At 36.9% G+C, this 18,710-nt stretch overlaps 1 protein-coding gene across 2 annotated transcripts in view; it reads left to right on the top strand.

Annotated features, from left to right (window-relative positions):
• Nucleotides 1–18,710, top strand: part of ARHGAP24 (Rho GTPase activating protein 24) — a 517,340-nt gene that overhangs the window by 238,232 nt on the left and 260,398 nt on the right. The gene's annotated exons all lie outside the window — the stretch shown is intronic.

Raw genomic sequence — 18,710 nt, 5'->3', positions numbered from 1 at the left:
CTATTTCTTTGATCAGTTCTTTAGCCCTTCCTTAATCCTTGATGTAAGAAAAAAGGTTGAGAATGTGGTTTTTATAGCATTGGTGCTGGCTGACCCAGTTCATGCGCTACTGACCCTGATTTAATCACAGTCTAGGGTGTGTGTGAATTTATTTGGGTGACTAATATGTAATGCATATCAATAATGCTGGCACAACGGCAGTCAATAAAACATTTTTCCCAGATTTATAAATTCTGGGAATCTAAAATGTGGAAGCATATTTTTCCCCTTCACTGAAAACAGCTGTAGCACTGAGTTCATCTGGCTCATGATGGAATCCATGACTAAATGTTAATTGATGCAGCTGAAGTGCAGAAAGGTTAGTCAGATGCATTGTGTTATTTGTCTCCCCCCAGGGAGAACACATTGTAAGAAACCTGAATCTTGTTTGCTCTATTAAAATCTTTTTATACTTACTTTTTAGTGGAATACCCTGTATAGAACCAAATTCCAGATGTTGCAAAGTCTTTGAAGTATCACTGGAGGAAATTTCTTTCTCTATTTATTCACAATATTAGTGCCTATCGGCTTTTAAGTGAGCATGGTATTAAACTGACAGCTTTGACTCTGTCTCCAATAATACTAAAGGTCTGCTTTCCCATTCTGTCTACTAAATACGTAAAGATTTCATCTTTTGGTGAAGGTGTTCTAATATAACATACATGGATATTGTCAAGATTGTTCTAGAGAGAACTGGGCCTTCGAACCCAGGAAGTCTCAAAACTTCCCCTCTAAGATTGTTTCTCTAGGGGATGCATTTCATATATGGGGAATATGATATATGGCTTTTGATGAGCAAAACTTAAGAAGTTTAAGACTCTGTGATGTGAAATCTGACGGTTGTCTTTAAAAAAAAAACAAAAAACAAAAAAAACAACACATTCTCAAGGAAATTTAGGTTTGCTGCAGTAATTATGGAAATAAACATACTATGCCCATAGCTCATTTGAAAAGATGCTTCCTGAATCATTAACACAATATGTAATATTTTCTAAATTAGGTCTTATAATTCTAAATTATCTTAAGGAGTGATAAGAGGATTGCGCCAAATGCTTCTTTAAAGAGAAAGTTGGAGAAACACCATGGCTTCCTTAAGAATTCAGTGTTTGTGCCATGAATTTTGGTCATTGAGGCTTTATTGGTGTGTCCCTCCAATTAAAATAGAATTTCCAGACAAATGATTCTGTATTTGTATGAAAATGTGGGAATCTAAATCACATGATTTTTAACCATTTTTGCTATATTAGAATTACTGACTATGCTGGATTTATTTTTGCAAATGAGAAAGATAAGATGATATTTTCTAATTATTCTAATTAGGTGATAGCTGGACACAGAGAATCTAGAAAGTTGCAAGAATGTTTTCATTTGTTAGAAAGTGTGAGACAGAAAAGATTGCAGAAATGTGGTCAATGCTTTGTACAGAACCTTCTTTTGTAGGCCTGACTAGCAGCAGATTCTTATAACACATACTTATTCTATATTGGTTTTCTCTGAGGAATTCTCTCCATCACCATTTTTGAAAACCCATGCTACAAATGATGTTTACAGAGCCAAAATGATTCTGTCTTTATGTACAAATACCTCAAGCCCAACTACCAAGGTATATCGATGGATAGGATTAAATACTTTAATCCCAACTGCCTATAATGATTTCTAGCAAAACCGACAAAAAGATTTCTGAAAGCTCTTTGCCAAACATTCTGGTACTATATATACATACACACATTTGTGTGTGTGTGCAGATATATGTAAGTTTATGTATATATATATATATATATATATATATATATATATATATATAGTTTATCTGTATATGTGCTATATATCTTTTTAATTCTTTATATTATCGAATATTACAGAATATAATTCTTTATATAGAATTATTTATAATTTATATATATCCATATATGCTATGTAGATAGGAGTTGTTTTGTTTCATTTTTGTTTTACTTTAGTCTGAAATGTCCTCTGAAATTAAGTAATAGTCATGTGTAAATAATCAAAAAAAAGATTTTACAATAGAATCAAAGTTCTCAGTTTGCATTCCCACCAACAGTGCAAGAGGGTTCCCGTTTCTCCACATCTTCGCCAGCATCTATGGTCTCCTGATTTGTTCATTTTGGCGACTCTGACTAGCGTGAGGTGATATCTGAGTGTGGTTTTGATTTGTATTTCCCTGATAAGGAGCAACATTGAGCATCTTTTAATGTGCCTGTTGGCCATCCGGATGTCTTCTTTAGAGAAGTGTCTATTCATGTTTTCTGCCCATTTCTTCACTGGGTTATTTGTTTTTCGGGTGTGGAGTTTGGTGAGCTCTGTATAGATTTTGGATACTAGCCCTTTGTCCGATATGTCATTTGCAAATATCTTTTCCCATTCCATTGGTTGCCTTTTAGTTTTGTTGATTGTTTCCTTTGCAGTGCAGAAACAATAGCACTGCTAGGAATTTACCCAAGGGATACAGGAGAGCTGATGCATAGGGGCACTTGTACCCCAATGTTTATAGCAGCACTTTTAACAATAGCCAAATTATGGGAAGAGCCTAAATGTCCATCAACTGATGAATGGGTAAAGAAATTGTGGTTTATATACACAATGGAATACTATGTGGCAATGAGAAAGAATGAAATCTGGCCTTTTGTAGCAACGTGGATCAAACTGGAGAGTGTTATGCTAAGTGAAATAAGTCATACAGAGAAAGACAGATACCATATGTTTTCACTCTTATGTGGATCCTGAGAAACTTAACAGAAGTCCATGGGGGAGGGGAAGGAAAAAGAAAAAAAGGTTAGAGAGGGAGGGAGCCAAAACATAAGAGACTCTTAAAAAATGAGAATAAACTGAGGGCTGATGGGGGGTGGGAGGGAGGGGAGGGTGGGTGAAGGGCATTGAGGAGGGCACCTGTTGGGATGAGCACTGGGTGTTGTATGGAAACCAATTTGACAATAAATTTCATATTTAAATAAATAAATAAATAAACAAACATTAAAAAATGTTCTCTGATTTTTGTATATGACTCAATTATATTTCTTTGTATAGTATATTTCCATGTAGATTTTAAACTTTTGTGAAAATCTATCTGAAAACAAATCTACCATAATTTAGGATTAATTTATTTTAGTCTTACTATTATCTCATGAAATGAATTGTGTCTGGATAATGCCATGATTTATACCATTTCACATATTTTCTTTCCTATTTCCCTACTTGTTATTCAAAAAGGAGATGTTAGCCAAATTGGCAAATTTGAAGACTTTGCTGTCAGGCATGCCAAATTTTAGACTGGAGTGAACTTTTATGGCCAAGTGCTAAGCTTTTGGGAAATGTGGTTGAGAAAGGAATGTTGGCAGAATTTAATGTATAGTACTTGAAGTAAGAAAATGCATTCAGTCTTTTTGCTTCTTAAAATGTGTTCTGGGAAAATTTTCCTTATGATGTTTAAAAAATAAACAGAATAATTAATAGATTATGATGTCTCAACCTTCTTTGAAGAATAGTCTGTCACAGGGAGAAGACATAATGATTCAGAGGCAGAAAGGCAAAAGGAGATGAGGAAGTGCATGCTCCATAAGTGTTAGAAGCCATGTCTTTCTTCTTATCATGGCATCTCTAACACATGGTACAGTATGATGCGGGGTACTGTATGAATACTTATTGAAGTGTATATGTTTACCAGGTTCACGGCAGACTCTCAATTGTTTGAAATGATTTTATTGTCAGCAATAGCTACTCCTAAATTGGCTATGCTGAACTCTTATTTCCTGCTGTGTAATATCTTTCCATCCCCTTGTGCAGCAAAGACCTCTTTGTGGTTATAGTGGCTGAAGTGGAGGGAAATTCTGTATGCCCTCTTTCCTACTTCTCTGCTTTCCTTTCTGATAACGTTACCAAAAGAGAAATGGAAGAAGGTAGAAGTCTGTCTACACAGAAGCTATTGCTGTAGTACAGCTCCTTAACACTGACTGGTTATTACATTCCTTTCCAAAAGTCGACTTGCTTATAGAGAACATTTGTGGATTGTTCAGCATCCCTAGAATTGGAAATCCACTTCACATGGTAGACTTTTCCACCTTAAGCAAGGTCCTGTTAGATGGCATACCATTAGAAGGGCTCAAAAGCCAGCTGCTTTCTTTGTGCTTATTCAGCTACCAGGAAACTCATGTACCCTGGTCTGCCAAGTAGGGATAATGCAGGCTGTTTCACCATTGCTGCTTCCCTCAACCCTGTCATCTTGTCCCTTTTTCCGTGAAGCATGAGCTTCAGACCCAACAGATTCAATGGATTGCTGAGCTTCATGTGAGCCTACAACTTGGAGAAGGGGTGAGTGACAGTTCTAGCATACTTCAGAATTTACCAGCAACTCTCTTGTGCTTCTCTGAACTTGTTCTGATGGTTGAGAGAATTTATTTTCCTCCCCTTAAAAAAATAGGGTTTATCTTGAAAACTTTTCTTCAAGAGGCACTTCCTCTGTCCTAGTCGTCTTCCTCTTGTTATAGTCAGGGTCAGGGAAATGGGGTTTAGGTTTCTTCTCTGAAATGCATTCTCTGTAAGGTACAACTTCCCTTGTGTTTTTCAACATAGAATGTGAATTTTTAACGTTTTTTTTCTTCAGATTTATAGACTAAAATTGCCATTTGCAACCACATGGATGGAGCTAGAGGGTATAATACTAGGTAAAATAAGTTAGTCAGAGAAAGGCAAATACTGTATGATTTCACTCATGTGCAATTTGAGAAACAAATTAACAAAGAAAAAAAGAGACAAACAAACTGCATGTCTTGAAATACAGAGAACAAAGTGGTGATTGCCAGAAGGGAAGTGGGTGGGGGGAGGGTGAAATAGGTGATGGGGACTAAGAGGACATTTATCTTGATGAACACTGAGTAATGTGTAGGATTGTTGAATCATTATATTATACACTTGAAACTACTATAACACTATGTTATCTATACTGGATATAGATGATAGATAGATAGATAGATAGATAGATAGATAGATAGATAGATGATAGATAGATAGATAGATAAGTTTTTTAAAAACAGTGTATTAGGGAATGCTCTCTGGAGATATCTCATCTATGAGAAAGCAAGGAGAGCAGGATTAGACAGAAGGAGAAGCTGGCCCACACCACCATTACAAATAAGGTCTCAGCTGATGCTATGGGGGGCTCCAGAGCTGGGATGCCCCTCAGGGCTGCTCTAAACTCAAGGAGCAGACCTTTTATCTTGGTATTAGCTAGTCTAGTGGTTTATGGGAAAAGAGGAGACAGATAAACTCAGGTGAAACAGCTCCCTGTTGCAATGGAGAGCAATGTCCATGAAGGCTTCTGTGAGCCATCAGCAGCCAACATGCCAGCCTCTGGGATCTAAACAGAGCAGTAGGCTACCCATTATAGGATTTATAGCTTTATCTGTATCCCAGGCAATGTTCCAGGATCTTTACATGTATCATTAAATTTGATCTTTATCACAGCTCCATGAAGCCGGCTCTGTTATTATCTCCATTTCCAGATAAAGAAACTGAGGCACAGTGAAGTAATTCGATCAAGGTCAAACAGCTAACACTACTTTGTGTGTGTGTGTGTGTGTGTGCGAGAGAGAGAGAGAGAGAGAGAGAGAGAGAGAGAGAGAGAGACTGATTTATCTTTACAAAGGTAAAGTTCCAGAAAATCAAAATAAAGTTGTGTATATATACACAACTTTATTTTGATTTTCTGTGTATATATGTATGTATATATGTATATATATATTTTTTTTTCTGGCATAAAAAATATGAGGTATTAGAGGCTGGAGCCTGGTTTCTGAAATATGAACTTATGAATTTTTTATTATGATTAACAGACTATGTATTAAGAGTTTTGGTACTTGATGTGAGAGTAGGCATTTTCATCTATTTGCAATTGTTTATATGTTTAAGCCTATCATAAAAATAGGCACTAGATAAAGGTGCCCACTCACAGTTCTTTTAAATGTATGTTCTCTGGTCACAAATAGTAATACTGTCATGACGAGCTGGGGAGAAAATTCGCCTGCCTGCAGTAGCCTTACTTTTATGTGAATAACTATACCAGAGAAGGAATGTGCACCTGTAACTTTTTCCTCTGGAAAACGATGCATGCTGAAGCTCCGCTTTCTTCATTACAGAACTCACTTTGCTAAAATTGTCTCTGCTTCTTCACAAACTCCCTCCATACACTGGCCAACTTATCACACACTGTCTAGCCACTAGCAAGCACGCTTAATATTATTCACATGTTGGGAATCAGTACACCAGCCCGCATAGGTATTATCCAAGGAAAGACTCATTATGAGTTTCAAGGGAAATTACCAATATTCCAGACTCTCAAAGCCCCAATTCGGCACAGTGCCCCAAATCAATAATAACTAGAACTGGGAGGCTTTCTTATCCTCTTCCTTCCTCCAGGGAAATAAAAGAGGTAAACACAGAAGAAAAGGGGATGAGAGGTGAAGATACAGCTACGGAAATGAAAAAAAAAAAGAGAGAAATTTTGAAGGGTAATCCAAAGTGAGTTTCATCTGCCTGGAAATAAAATTAAACCCTTCAGAAGAGAAGGTGTCATATAGCCTGCCTTTAGCCATGACTACGCTAATTATTTCCAATATCCTCTGACAATTGCATATCACTTCTGTAAATATCAATAAAGAATGTTTCTATTCTAATTATTTTGCAGAAGGATTTTTATGAGCTGAGCGAAAAGTTAGGAGACATGAGTACCTAAACAATCTAATAACTGTATTATGTATTGTTTTGTCAGAAAAATGTATTTACCTATATAAATTGCAAATGATTTGGGGGGTTTCAAAGATTCCTAGAAACCCAGCTGTAGACTGTAGGTTAAGAACTGTAGTCTAAATTTGGGGTCCAGAGATTTGATTAATCTCTATCAATCTATTTATCTGCATTTTCTCCATATTTAGTTATTTATCTCTGTATTCATATGCATCTATCTATTTCACTTATATACACACATGCATAAGTGTGGCAAAATTTTTCTCTATTATTTGTAATTACATGGTATACTGTTAATCAGTTTTTACTTTTATCTCCCTGATCTAGTTGTTTTTTCTCCTGTTTCTATGATTGGATAACTCTCCAGACCTATTTCACGCATTTACAAAAAAATTCTTCCTAGGTAGAACATTTCATGGATCTGGAGAGTGTATAATTTTTAATTGACCCAAACTTGAGCCTATTTAGATGGTCAGTGCAGCTGCAGTATAGAATAGGCCATATGAGAAATAGATAGTTGTAAGATATAGTCATGGATGTCTCTGAGAAAGAAAAAAGCTTGGCCCCGTTTTTGAGTTTTTGAAATAATTATTTGACATCAGCAATGATAGTTTATCATCCATGTGTGTATTTGCAATTCCTAGTAGGGTGAATAAAGTCATTGGTTATATTAATTTGCTGTCTTTAAAAACGTAAACCAGTATTTGGTGTCTATTTTGTGTGAAAATGTGGAGACATTTTAATAGTGTTCTAGCATAAAAGGCATAAAAGTTGGTCATTTTCTTGATCATTAGTTAAATATGCTGCTAAGGCATTTAATTTTATGACACTGTCTTTATCTTAACTATTTTTTCTCTTTTGTGTTAGTACTGTAAGTTACAGTTCGTGCAATTCTGTTACCCAAAGGCAACTATGACAATCTCTTTTTTTGTCTGCCTAAGTCTGTAGGCAGCCATGAAGCTTGTATTATTTTTCTTTTCTTAGTTAATGTGTGGAAATCATTTAGAGAATGTGAGTAGGAGTTGTTTATGGTATGAAATCGTAATTCTATATACACAAGTAATTCTGAACATGAATTAAATAAATGCATTGAAAAGCAGCATGTTTTAGCTACTATGTATTCTTTTATTTAAAAAAAAGTGGTTGGGATTTTTCCTTCAAAATTCCCTTCCTACTTAAAATGCCTTAAAATATACATTTGAAAGAGGCTATTAAAATAATACAAAGGGCATTTTAAAATGTTTGTAATCCCTTGAAATTTTACTGCCATGTCAACCAGAAGGCATTTGGCACATTTGTGAACCCGTTTGGAGTGTGATCTTATGATCACACTCATGAAGAGTGTCTGTATGAGGAGTGCTCTCTGACGGTATTGGTAGACATGTTCATCCATTCACATTTAATGTTAGGATTCATTCTATATGCCAGATCAGGGGTCAGCAAATATTTTCTGGAAAGGACCAGAGAATAAATATTTTAGGTTTTACAGCCCATATGCTCTCTGTTATAACTACTCAACTCTGCCATTGTAGCATAAGCACATGGGTATTGGCTATGTTCCAATAAAATTTTATTAATGGACACCAAAATCTGGATTTTATGTAATTCTCAAATATCAAGAAATATTATGGTTCTTTTGATTTTTTCCAGCCACTTAAAAATGTGGAAAATAGATAGTAGGCCAGATTTGGCCCATGGGCCATAGTTTGTGGACCCTTGTAGCTAGATAAAAAAAGCTAGAGAAACAAAACCTGTGAAAAGGAGCCTGAAGATACTAATATAAATCACTAATCCCCACTGGTGCCACCAGAGCCAGAATTAGAACTCTGAGACAGCCTGTCTCCCCAGGCCATAGCATCACCCACAGCCTCAAAATCATGATTCAGGAACTGTTTGCCAACAGTTTTATTTAGAAGCTTTCATCTTTTAATAATGCTTATTTTTTCCCCAATCACAGTAAATCTAAAAAGTTTTAGTAACCAAACTAAAATTCTCTATTTAAACCCTGTCTTAGCCCATTTATAACTCTAGATCCTGACCAGTGCTGATCTCTGTTATGTGACTTTTTCAGAAATGAATACCATTAATAGAGGATTGGGTTATTCGTGCCTGGCATGAAAAAAAATTCCTATATTTTGCTTAGTCCATACAAGTTCAGGGAGATATTCATAAGTATTCTGAAATGGAAGCATCCTTTTCAAGATCAAAGAAGCTTGAAGTGTCTTCTAAACTCACTGCTTTACAATGTACACTAGCATCATAAAATTTTAAACATCTTATAGAAAATGGCCCTACTTTGTTTACTGGTAAAATTAACGAGCTCATTTTCTCAGAGGGGTATCTTGTTTTCCTCACCACTCATTTATTGATATCTCTCTGCCGCAACCTACCAGGTTTCCTTTAACATCAGTATGAGAAACACTTCTATCATGTTTATGGTTAACATTTACTGAAATAGGTGTCAGGCCCTGTACTAATGCATGCTAGGCCTTATACACAATGGCTCATTTAATATGTGACCACACTTGTGATTGATGCCATTCTTCCCAAGGCCAGGAGGCAGTGGTACACATTCATGTTTCTAGTAAATGCTCAAGCCAGGCTTGACACCCATGTGAGCCCACAAAACCACCACATGCTACAACTTTCTCATACCAATAAGAATAATAATATGGATGGGTTCATTTTCTAGATCCCACAGAGGCCAAATATCTAAGAGTTAAGAGAAATAAAGAGGGCAAGTGAAAGAAATGAGATTAGGGTTTAAAATTTATTGTACTCTGCATTTTCTTCCTCTGCCTTTGAGACTCACCTTTTTTATATTAGCTGTATTCTCTTTCTTCCCCATTAGATTTGAAGCTCTTGAGAAATGTTACCTTCTATTCCAAGTGCCTAGGAAAGTGGCTATCATATAGTGTATGTTCACTGCATGTCTGTTGAATTAATGAATAAACTAGGCCTCAGTTTTATTATCTATGGAATGATTGCATTGGATTAACCAAAATTTTTTTTAAAAAACTTAAAGTTTTTATTCTTTTTTTTTTTTTTTCTTTTTGGAGATGGCAGGGCAGAGAGAGAGGGAGGCACAGAATCCGAAGCTGTGTCAGCACAGAGCCTGATTGGGGGCTGGAACCCATGAACCATGAGATCATGACCTGAGCTGAAGTCAGGCACTTCACTGAATGAGCCACCCAGGCACCCCTGGATAAATCAAAATTTTAAAAGTCTTGCAGTTATGAATTACTTAACATGGTCATAGCTTTCTCTCTACACCATAGGAGACTGGAGACCAGAGAAGTTCATGAATTTCACAGACTATACTCTTAAAAAGTATTTCGCATTGCCTTCTCCTTCAGTCCCTCGTTAATACTAAAACCAATAGTGTCTTTTAGTACTTTGATGGCAGCAGCTGTTTATTAACGTTATTTGCTGGAATTAATGTGATTTTCCTCCCTCATTTTTCTTTGAGGCATTGTTTTAATTATGCATTCACAGGCTGTTTGTGTTTACCTGTCTTTTTTATCCAATAATTGAAAAGGGCTTTGCAATCCAAGCACGCTAAGAAAATAGACCGTAAAGTGCTAAACAAATGTCGGTGGCTGTTATTATGAAAATAGAGTTTCTCCAGGCAGTTCTTTTTCTGTGGCAGGGCCCCTTTGGGCTGTATCTTAGCTAGGGAAACAGCATGTTTGAGTGAGTCAATGGCCAGTGGAGAGAACAACCCATAGGTTAGAAATGGTACAGGAATGAGGAAGAGAAATCATATTCACAGGAAAAGGAATACAACAGGAGGAAAAGGAGTGTGCAGCAGAACTGCTGCTGATAATTAGGGGTGGGAAGCACCCTTGCAGCAAGGATAAAACTGGTATATCACCATGTCCTGTGCCAGCTCTCAAGGAACCAGGGAAGGGGTTTTCCTTTTGTTTTCTTTTCTTTTCTTCTTTTCTTTCTCTTTTTCTTTTTCTTTTTTTCTTTTCTTTTCTCTTCGCTTCTCTTTCCTTTTCTCCTCCTCCTCCTCCTCTTCCTCCCCCTCCTCACCCACCTCCTCCTCCTTTCCTTCCTCCTTCTTCTTAATAAAAAACTGAGCTGAAGTGATTCTGAATGTTTCAAAATGTGAAACCTGAAGAATCATCTGCAACCCAGATGATCAGGCCTGTTGAATTTCCTGGCTTTGAAACAAATGTTATCTCTGTCAATTCATCTTTAGGTTCATTTGTTCTGTTCGTTATTCAAATACTACCTTTCTCAAACAGTACTCATCTTGGGGTGCTGGGGGTGCTTTGGGTGTTGAGTACCTGATTCTTGATTTCGACTCGGGTCATGATCCCAGGGTCATGGGATCAAACACTGTGTCAAGCTCCACACTGAGCATGGAGCCTGCTTAGGATTCTCTCTCCCTCCCTCTGCCCCTCTTCCTGACTTGTGCACACACACTCTCTCTCTCTCTCTAAAATAAAATTTTAAAAAATGGCTCATCTTTACAGCCCCATTACATCAGGCCTAGAAAGGCCCAGATGGAAATCCTAAGAGGTCCTGGATCATGCAGAAATGTATGATCCAACCTGCTGAAATCCCTATATCCTAATAAGAAAACTGGCAACCTAATTGCAGAGCCACCAAGGAGTTATAAAACCCCAATTTATTCCAGGTGCTTTCCTAAATATTTTGATAAATATCAAACTATTTGCCTTAGGTGTATAGGAGTAGAGAGCAAGTAGAAACTGTCCCCTAGGACCTAGGAGGAGACCTAGGAGGACCTAGGAGGGTCCTAGGAGGAGAAGATGACCTAGGAGGAGAAGATGCGGAGGTGATGGTGAAAAGCAAAGCTGCGAGGGCCACCCTAGAAGCCAGCGTAGGAAAAGGAAAGAGATAGAGACTTCTCTACTGGACAGAATCAGTTCCCAGCTCTGCCACTTGAGCTGGTTGCTTAGGTTTTCTGAGCCAGTTTCCTCTTAGAAAATGTGAAGTAAGAATGCCTCCCTCAGGAGGTTGTGGAGGTTGTGGTGAGGATGGAAGGACATAAGAGTGAGAGGAACACTTAGCACTCTGCTGATGTGAGTAAGGCTCATGGAACAGTAGCAACATTTTGGAACAATTGCCTGAGTAGTGCCATAAATAATAACTGGCCTGGATACTGAATTGTCTCAGGTGGGATTATAAATGCAGATGAAATTTAGGAAGCAACAGATCAGTAAGGACTGGAATAATCAAGGAAGTCTTTCCTGGAGGCAGTGAGTCTGAAACTGGAATTAAAAAAAAAAAAAAAACTGCAGGATTTTGATTAGGTGGCCATGAGGTTAAGAATTTTAGGCTGAAGAAATACTGGCAAAGCATGAAGGAAGTTCTGAGACGAGAAAGGTGTACTAATGGAGTAGGAAGGGGGATGTACCAGGGACATTCATGTGTGTGTCCTGCTGATCCAGGCTGCCCTGGAGAGTTAGCCATTTGGCTGTTTCTCTTACAGCGCCTATTCAAAGGAGCCCTGATCCTTAGGGAGCTTGGCAGCATGCACACCAGGTTAGCTTCACACAGGCATTCAGCTAATTTTGTGAAAATATACAACTCAGTGTTAATCAAATGCTTATATTTCAAACATCAGAGTAATAAAACTAAATTCAACCTTTTATATTAATTCAGATTGCATCAACAGGACCATTATTATGAAGTGGCATTGGTTTAAGGATCCTCTGATCTCATATGAAAAGGTTTCACTTGACCAGCATGCTTTTAAAATGGTGTGTGTCTGCAATAAGAAAGAGGGGTGGGTAAACAAAGTATTTATTGGCTTTCCAGGACTATCTAACAAAGTATTGCAGACATGGTGGCTTAAATAACAGAAATTTATTTTCTTACAGGTGTTGGGTCTAGAAGTCCAAGATCAAGGTGTTAACAGGGATTGGTTTCTTCTGAAGCATCAACCTTTGCTGTATAGTTGGCTGCCTTCTCCCTGTGTCTTCTCAGGGCCTTCCCTCTGCATCCTCTGTGTCCTAAAATTTCCTCTTCTTATAAGGACACAAGTCAGATTGGATTAGGGTCTACTCTCATGACTTCATTTTAACTCAATTGCCTCTTTAAATACCCTGTCTCCAAGCAGGGTCAGATTCTGAAGTACTAAGATTTGGGACCTCAACATATGTATTTGGGATAAATACAGATCAACCCGTAACAGGGTCAAAAAGGAGATTAGACATTGCTATTCTTCCAGAGGCTTCTCTTTTTGTGGGGAAAACTCTTCCTATGTTTATTATTGGCTACTTGAGCCTCATCTGATTCCTCAAAGAAAGAAGCAGAAATTCAGACCTTACTATGTGTAATGTACATCAAGCCACAATCCAGAATTCTACTTAATCCTTTCATAAATACTAGAAACCCTGAATGATCTAGCAACCAAAGTATTAACTAAGAACATGTGAAATAGAAATGGAAGTCCAGAGAAAGAACAAATATTCTGTATCTAGCTATTCTTTCCTATAAATTGTCCTTGAATTTAAAATTCTCCTTAATTTTGCTGCTAGGTTTGTTTTTAACACTTTGCCTAGAATAAATAGACATGTTCCCTTATGTTGTTATTATCTTTTTATTTTTAAGTAAGGCTGATTTTTATTTAGGAACAAACTCCTGTCTAAAAGTGGTATACTAATGCATTAAATACTACCGTGACGTGTCTAGTCAGGGGAGGAAGCCAAAAGGAGCTCTTGAGAGATGTTCTCCAGTTGCTCAAATCTCCTGTTGTGAATTACCAACTTGTCATTCAGGGTGTCGAGGAGCAAAGAGTGCCCAGACAGGCAATTAAGGCTTATGGAAAACAATTAGTGCAGGGGCATGACATGGTGTAGGGCTTATTCCTTCAGCACCAATCACATTGTCTTTCTCATGACTCATTATTTCTGATGTGTCACTTGCTTATAGGAATCACAGGGGAGATGATAGATTTGTGCTTAGGGTTACTTGACTCTAATCTAGGGGCTGTGATGTGTCATAATGGGTTCTGTGAATAACAAATAACTCATTCTGATATGGTTATAACTGATGCAAATCAATTATCATTTGAAGAGTTTATTTTGTGTTTTAGTTTTGATCAGCCACTCTCTCCCACTTAATTTTATGGAAATCACCCCAATTTTCTGATATCTAATATAGTTGGCCTTTGAATAATGTGGGGATTAGGGGCACTGACTCCCATGCAGTCAAAAATCTACATATAACTTTTGATTCCCCCAAAACTTAACTATTAAAAGCCTACTGTTGACCAAATCTGCCTTACTAATAACATAAACACTTGAATAACACATATTTTTTTATGTTATAAGAATATGATAAACTAGATAAAAGAAAACATTAAGAAAATCATAAGGAAAATACATTTACAGTACTATACAGTATTTATTTAAAATAAAACAAAACCAGCTTATAAGTGGACCAGCACAATTCAAACCCATGTTGTTCATGGGTTGAACTATATACAAAACTACTTACATCTGCCTTTTGGTCCTCTTTTCCTCCCTTATAATAAAGGAACTGTCCCTTTTCCTTCCTATATCTAGTCCTTCATTTGTCTTAGAATTTCATCCAGTCTCACCTTTTCAAAAGCCATAATCTATTGATTGTACTGTTTTCATCTTGTTTGTAGGTCTGTCTTCCATATTGTATTGTTCCCATAGGCATTTTTATTTTAAAAAGTAAATTAATCTCATACATGGTAAAGATTTAAAAATATGAGCATACTTGGGGCTCCTGGGTGGCTCAGTCAGTTGAGTCTCTGACTTCGGCTCAGGTAATGATCTCACAGTTCATGAGTTAAAGCCTCACGTCGGGCTCTGTGCTGACAGCTCACACAGCCTGGAGCCTGTTTCGGATTCCATGTCTCCCTCTCTCTCTGACCCTCCCCCATTCGTGATCTGTCTGTCTCTATCTCAAAAATAAATAAACAAAAAAAAAAGTAAAAATATGAGCATACAATCATGCTATTATTCTTTTATTTAAAAAAAATCTCAACCAAACTTTTTCTGTTATACACCCACTTGTATATTTTGCTACTTTTTGCAACAAAATTGCTCTATACTCCATATTATAGTCTCTCCAATTCTTGTCTTTGCCTTAATCTAATTGTCCCCCCACCCCAACTCCACCAGATTTTTCCTTATATATGTCATCAGTGGCCTCTAATTTTCCTAAAAGTAATGATTATTTCTGTCCTCATAATAATTGCCCAATCAGACTATTTGCCACATTGATCACTCCCTCTTTCTTGAAATACCTTCTTCATTGAGCTTCAAGGACACCATTTTCCTGATTTCATTCCTACTTCACTGCTCATGCTTTCTGGGCACCATTGCTTGTTCGTCCTCAGCCCCTTAACCTCTGGAGGTCCGTTGGGCTCAGTCCCTGGCCCTCTTTGTCCTGGAGAACTGCAGTATTCTCCTAGCTTGCCTTCAGACTCTACTCTCTTCCTCCCTCTGTTCTATCTCATACACATATTATTTTAAGAGAATACATTTTTTAGAGAAGTTTTAGGTCTATAGAGAAATTGTGCAGAAAGAACAGAGAATCCTCATATACAGAGTGTGTTTTTCATATTCAAATTCAATCAAGTCACCTCCTATTAAAAAAAAAATCTTCTCACAGCCTGCAGGCCTCACATGGACTATCCAATGTTCCCATGAATTTCCTTCTCTCCCTTGCTCTCTGAACTGTACTCACAGTAGCTTTCTTTCAGTTTTCCAAATGTGTTACACTTTAGCTATAGAATCTTTAGATATTCTGTTCTTTCTTTTTTAAATGGTTTCTTCTCATCTTTCTCAGATTCATAAGATAATTTCTATTCATCTTTCAGATAGTACCTCAATCATTGCTTCTATATCTTAGCTGACTCTTGAAGGTCCATGACCTACATTTCATAGCATTTTTCTTTTACAAATGATACCTGTCTCTCTCACAAGAATGTAAGTTCCATGACAGCTAGAACTCTCCTTTTGTTCATCCTATTATTTCTAGCACATTACAAACTGCCTGATGTGTCATAGTCATTTAGTAAATGTTTGTGGAAGGAAGGAAGGAAGGAAGGAAGGAAGGAAGGAAGGAAGGAAGGAAGGAATGGAGGGAGGAAGGGCAAGATGAAGGAAAGGAGGGGAGACAGACATAAGAAGTCATTATAACCTAGAAATGGGTTGATTCTGGGAATGATAATCAGGAGCCCTGAGTGTTACACTTATTCTATAACCTAACTCAAACTCAAGGATTGGTTTAGTTTATTAAAAATTTAGTAAGAATCAGCTATGAGCTAGGTATTACATTCCAAAATCTCATTTTTGAGGAGCTATGGTTTATCATCTCAGTGACCATTCCTCAGAGGTAGAGTTCCACTGAACACTGTGGAAACACTAATCAAGTCCATTTGTGAAGCAGTAGTCCTACAGGACTAGTACGTGGGCAGATGGGATCCTGAACCACTATATCTCTTAAGCAGGTTCTCTAATACCTATGGCACCCATTTCCTCATCAGTGAAATGAACATTACACTGTGGAACTACCAGATGAGACAATGTATGTGAATGTCTACAAGTTAATGTCACCCAAACGAGCCTGGTGACCTATATACATTCGTCCCACTGGTCTACCATCACATATGTGTCTAACTTGTCATCAACTCACCTCTTTCTAAGAAGCACCTCATTATTTCCAATGTGTTACAATCCAAAACAAATATTAGTAACATTCCCCTTCATTTTTCCACATAGGTGATGTGATGTGTGAAAATCAAATCAGGTAAAATGACTTAGTGGAAAAATAATGGGATGATCTGTGTGCTGGTATAAAAAATGGGTTTATTTTACACAACTGTATTCCCTCCCTTGTCTAAATGCTGAAAGTCCAAGTCTGAGCCATAAATGACCCCTCTCCTTAGTCCATATGAACTGGCACCTTCACATTAAATTCACCCATTCTACTCGGCCCATTGCTGTTAACCTGTGAACCCCAGTGGATTTGATTGCTGCTTCCTTTGAGATGAGGGTCTCCTCCTGCCCTTGCTGACAACCAGCAGTGCCTTTTTATTAGTTGTTGGGAACACAAAGCCTTAAGGGCATAACTGAAGCTCTGGATGGAACTGCTGGTGATGGGCCAATCATGCTGGGAACTGCAAGTAGTGCACAGGTTGTATGCTCCCTCTATTGGTTACTGATGTAATTCCACAGAAGGAGCCGGGCACAGTGGCTCTGCATGTTAACAGTGGCTGAAAACACTATCCCCTTCAAAGTGCAATATTACTGTCTCCTTGCTCCTCAAAATAACTGGGAAGTCTCTTTTTCAAATATTTGAGCTCAGAGATTTTACATTCCTTACTTTCGTGGCATTCGCAAATTCATATTCACCTTCAGGTTATTTGAAAATATGGAAGACCACAGAATCTTGACAACCACCAACAATTTAAAGAAATTGTACTGAAAGGGTCAGAATAAAAGGTCCACAGTAAAAAGAAAGAAGACGGCTTATACTTAACAGCTTGGCTTCTGTTACGCAAAACACTGATCCCTGTGTGAATAAATTGTCTGCCAAGTTGGGCTGGATCTCTAGCAAGCACAATATATCTTTGAGGCAATTAACAATTAGAGTCCCACTCTTTCAGCAAAACGTGCATCTTTAGGATTTCTTGGCCAAATAAGTACTGAAAATTACTTTTAAATGGTCCCCTAAGATTTACCTAATAAAATTAGATTTTTATCTTTAACAGCAAAATAAAAATCAAAGGAGGGAATTTTTTTTTCCTTAGAATCTCAGTAAGATTTAAAATAAATACATCTCCTTACAATATGAATAATATATTCTACTTTAAAAAGGGTTCTTTGAAGTCAAAATATGTTCCAAATTTAAGTTCTTATTTCTATTTTATAAAAATAACAATAAAGAAGTAGCTTTTTGGCATATCTCAATACCTGTCACATAAATTATACAGACACCATCTCACATAGCAAAAATTACAAAGATCAACATTCTTAGTGAGAAGTGAGTATCTGTATTTTTAGATGTGGTTAGAATTGCAATATGAGAACTAGTACATTATTTCCTTATTTGAGAGATCTGGAATCTGTATCACATAAAATCTTTTGCTTTTTGAGGCTGTACAAGTTTTGTTCATTCATGTAGACTCCAGATTGTTTTACAGTGGTTTTTTTTTTTGTTTTTTTCTTTTTTTGTTGTTTTTTTTTTATAACCAAGGAATGGGTGGTGGTAGCTTTTTTCTATTCCTGAGATTATAGATTTAAATCCATTAAAATATATGTTCACTCTTGTTTGTGTGATTTGCAGTTATCATCTCCATTGCTCTATTCCAAACACGAGTTGATGTTTAAATAAAAGTTTGAGTCTGAAATTAAGGCCAAAAAAATTTTATAAAGAATATTGTTAGGAAAATGGAAATCAATAAATCTTTTCCCCTTATCTTACGGAAGTAGTCAGGAACTTCAAAGATCATTTTGTTCATTTTACAGAGGGGAATATGGGTCCCACAGAGGTTATGGTGGCTAACCTTGTATAAATTCCCATATTCTCAGTTGAGTAATCATTCTATCTTTTATATTCTCTCTGATTATATTAGCATTAAATGTCCTTGATTTCTCAAGTTTAAATCTCAAGACTGCTGCTATCCTAGTCCACTGGATTTTGGTAATATAGTACTGACAATGTAATAATCATAACAGTAGCTACTATTTGATATACTCTTTGTGTTAACTATAGTATTAGGTCCTTCATATGAATTATTTGATTTAATTCTTGCCACTAATATGAGTTAATTATTTTTACATGGGGTAAGTTAGGTTCAAAAGTTTAAGGAATTTTCCAAGATCACAAAACCAGTAAGTGAGTGACAAAGAGTTAAGATCCAACTTTTCGAAGTTAGTTGCGATGAGAATTAGAAAATG

The sequence above is a fragment of the Panthera tigris genome, chromosome B1 (genome assembly GCF_018350195.1).
Source record: "Panthera tigris isolate Pti1 chromosome B1, P.tigris_Pti1_mat1.1, whole genome shotgun sequence".
Classification (NCBI taxonomy): domain Eukaryota; kingdom Metazoa; phylum Chordata; class Mammalia; order Carnivora; family Felidae; genus Panthera; species Panthera tigris.
This window is presented reverse-complemented; position numbering and strand designations above follow the sequence as displayed.